This window comes from Pinus tabuliformis, chromosome 1_1, assembly GCF_031772625.1.
Source record: "Pinus tabuliformis cultivar Carrire ecotype Pingquan chromosome 1_1, CPIR1, whole genome shotgun sequence".
Taxonomy (NCBI): Eukaryota; Viridiplantae; Streptophyta; class Pinopsida; order Pinales; family Pinaceae; genus Pinus; species Pinus tabuliformis.
This window is the reverse complement of record NC_142297.1, coordinates 137,812,998-137,817,026: the sequence shown is the minus strand read 5'-3', so window position 1 is coordinate 137,817,026 and position 4,029 is coordinate 137,812,998.

The following is a 4,029-nucleotide window of genomic DNA, read 5'->3' as shown; positions in this document are numbered from 1 at the left end:
GCAAATAATTTAAATATGTTCATGCTCATTTACCTTTGTGTACAAATTAGGCTCAATGTTGCTTTTGAAAAATCCATTCTTGATCATGTAGATGTCAATTATAATATACCAAGCTCTAGGCATTTTCTTGAGTGCATAGAGATTTTTCTTCAACTTGTAAACTTTATCTTCTTTACCTTCAACTTCATAACCTAGTGGCTACTGCACATAGATATGCTTTTCACTTGTTCTGACTTGTTGTGGCTAACACTTCTCTTACATTATCCAATCTAGTTACCAGAGCAAATGTTTCCCCAAAATCTATTCCCGGTTGCTGTGAGTATCCTTTTGCCACAAGTCTTGCTTTAAAAATGTCAATTTCATCTTTCTCATTTAGCTTTGTCTTGTATACCCATTTTACATCAATGATATTTTTATATTTCAGAAAATCAACCAAATCTCATGTATTATTCTTTTCAATAGCTTCAATTTCTTCATCCATGTCTTGCACCTAGTTTTCATCTTTGATTGCTTCTTCAAACGAAGAATATTGGAATGATAACAATGCAAAATTTGAACTAACATCCAAATCATCATAAATATCTTTCAGACTTCTCATCTTTCTCTTACAATTTCTTGATTCATCACGTAATTGATTGCTGGGAGAATCTCGATTTGTTGATCTGTTTGAAGATCCATGCTACTTAGAAAATTTTGGAGTCATTGTTGGTGTGTCTTTGTTTGGTGTCCTCATCTGTGATTCTTGTTGCTCCTTTTCTGCTACATCACCTTCTTCCATCAGTACCACTTGTGCATCAACTGTTTTCTCTATACTATTGGGTTGTGTTATATTATTTCCATGACTAACCCACGTAGTGAACCGGGGGGTTAGAGCCTCCCCTTCGTTGTTCCGATTGCGTAGCGGGGGGGTCACAAGGGGGGGGGGCAACCCCACCTGTCCAGGGGATTTGAGGGGGTGGGTAGCCCCCCTCTACGGGGTCCGGGGTAGCGCCCCGGGAATTTTTATTTTTTTTGGACCCTATATTAGGTTGGGCGAACCTACCTATGGTTTTTGGTCCATGGTTTTGGACGCAATGGTTTTTGGTCCATGGTATTGGATGCTTCGGCATGTATAAATATGTATTGTAACATTGAAAGGAATATAATGAAAAATCAAGCTGGTAGTCCCGGTTTTGGGATCCAGGGGAAAATCTCTGTGTATATTTGTTTTATGTGTTATGCTCTCGCATTGTTTATTTTTCTGTGATTTAGAATTAGTATGCAGGTAATTTCTGTACAGGGTTAAAACCTACATTTGGTATCCGAGCTGTTTTGGCTTTAAGGGGATGCCTTTATTGCTGAGGGGTTTCGCTCGAGCAGGTGGTAGACCCTGTTCAGTGGGAGATCTGCGAGATCGATTCTGGTGGTGAAAGAAGATGGCGAGCAGCGAAAAGATAGAGATCGAGAAGTTCAATGGTCAGAGTTTTGAGTTGTGGAAACTCAAGATGGAGGATCTGTTGGTGGCTAAAGACCAGTGGATCGCGGTAGATCCAGGTACTAAACCAACGGGAGTGACCGATGAAGAATGGAAGAAGTTGGATCGGAAGGCAAAGAGCAGAATACGATTTTGTGTCTCAGATTCAGTATTGTTGAATGTATCAGGGGAATCTACGGCGAAGGCTTTGTGGGACAAGTTAGGGACTTTGTACCAATCTAAGTCTCTGGTGAATAAACTGTTCCTGTGGAAAAGGTTGTATAACCTGAGGATGAAAGATGGAGACTAAGTGACAGAGCATCTAAATGCATTTAATACTGTGGTAAGTCAGTTAGCGTCTGTTGATATTAAAATCTCAGATGAAGATAAGTGCATCAGTTTGTTGTTTTCTCTACCAGATTCGTGGGATAGTCTGGTTATTGCAATAGGTAGCAATGCAACTGCTTTGCAGTTTGATGAAATAGTCTCAGCCTTGCTGACGGAGGAGATGAGACGGAAAAATATGGAGAGCCAGAATGGCAATGCCTTGTCTGTACGAGGACGGTCCCAGAATAGAAACAAAAATAAGTCATCGAGTGGGAGATCTAAATCTAGAGGGAGATCTAAATCTCCAGGAAAACCTATAAAGGTGGTGTGCTGGAAATGCGGAAAGGAAGGGCACTTCAAAAGGGACTGTAAATCTAAAGCTCCTGATAAAGGAAAGGGATCTGATGGTGCTCCTTCTATAGAGGCGAAAACCACCTCAGATGAAGGTGGGGATGTGTACTTGGCTTCTTCAAGTACACATGTAGATCATGAGGCATGGTTGATTGACTCAGGTGCATCCTTTCACTTCACTCCCCATAGAGAGTGGTTTTGCGAGTATGAGAAATACGATGGTGGTGATGTCTTCTTAGGAGATGATAGGAAGGCTAGAATCATTGGTCGCGGAAAAGTAAAGTTGAAGTTGCAAGGTGGAAGGGTTAGAACACTTCCGGTGTTCTGCATATTCTTGCATTGGCCAGAAATATGATTTCTGTAAGCAAGTTGGATGATGCAGGTGTAAAAACAGTGTTCGAGAAGGATACCTGCAAGATGGTTCAGGGAGCACTGGTATTGATGCGGGGAGTTCGGACTGGAACTCTGTACAAGCTGCAAGGTAGCACTGTTGTTGATGGGTGCAACAGTTCTATGGTTCCTGAAAGTGGAGCTGAAAATCTAGTGGTCTCTGGAGAGAAGACCATGCTGTGGCATCAAAGGCTTCGACATATTGGAGAGAAGGGCCTTCGAATACTTCATGTTAAAGGTATGGTAGAAGGTATGATTAATAGCTCTCTGGATTTTGATTTCTGTGAAAATTGTGTATATGGGAAGCAGAATTGGGTGAGTTTCCCCTCTGGTGCTAAAAGGGCGAAACAAATATTAGAGCTTGTGCAGAGTGATGTGTTTGGACCTGTGAAGGTTCCATCACTGGGTAAGTCTGTGTACTATGTATCATTTATAGATGACTTCTAGAGGAATACATGGATATATTTCCTTAAGAAGAAATTTGAAGTCTTTGATAGGTTTAAAAAATTTAAGGCTCTGGTGGAAAATCAGACAGAGAAGAAGATAAAGGTGCTAAGGACAGATAATGGTGGAGAGTTTTGCAGCAAGGAATTTGAAGAATTCTGTAAGAAGTGTGGTATAGCACGGCAGAAGACTACTCCATATACACCTCAGCAAAATGGAGTCGCAGAAAGAATGAACAAGACGTTGATGGAAAGGGCAAGAAGCATGCTCAGTGGTGCTGGGTTAGGACATAAATTCTGGGCAGAGGTGGTGGATGCTGCATGTTACTTGGTCAACAGGTCACCTTCATCAGCGTTGGAGGATAAGACTCCACAAGAAGTATGGACTGGTAAGAAGCCCTCTCTTTCAAATCTGAGGGTATTTCGATGTGATGCATATGTACATGTTCCAAAGGAGAAACGAACCAAGTTGGATAGTAAATCTGAAAAGTGCATCTTTATTGGGTATAAGGATGGTTTAAAGGGTTATAAGCTTTGGAACCCAATAATAAGGAAGTTGTGTACAATCGAGATGTGGTGTTCAGAGAGGTGAAAGATGTTATTAAACATGAAGTCCAACCAAAGGAACCTGAGAAGATAGAGTTTGAGCTAAAGGAGGAAGAATTAGACTCTACAACTGAGGAGGAATCACAAGATGAAGAGCCACAAACTCCGGCTGTGAGAATATCAGTTCGAGAAAGAAGGCATCCAGAAAGGTATAGTCCATCTACTTTCTGTTCAAATTTTGCTTTGTCTATTACTGATGATGATCCCAGAACTGTGAAGGAAGCAGTAGATTCAGAGGATGGAAAACTCTGGAAAGAGGCCATGGTTGATGAAATGGGATATTTGCACAAAAATGAGGCTTGGGATCTGGTGGAGTTGCCGACTGGAAGGAAACCCATTGGCAGCAAATGGGTGTTCAAAAAGAAGACAAATGCAGAAGGGAAGGTGGATAAATACAAAGCTCGGTTGGTAGCAAAAGGATATTCCCAAGTGCCAGGAATTGATTTTTGTGATATTTTT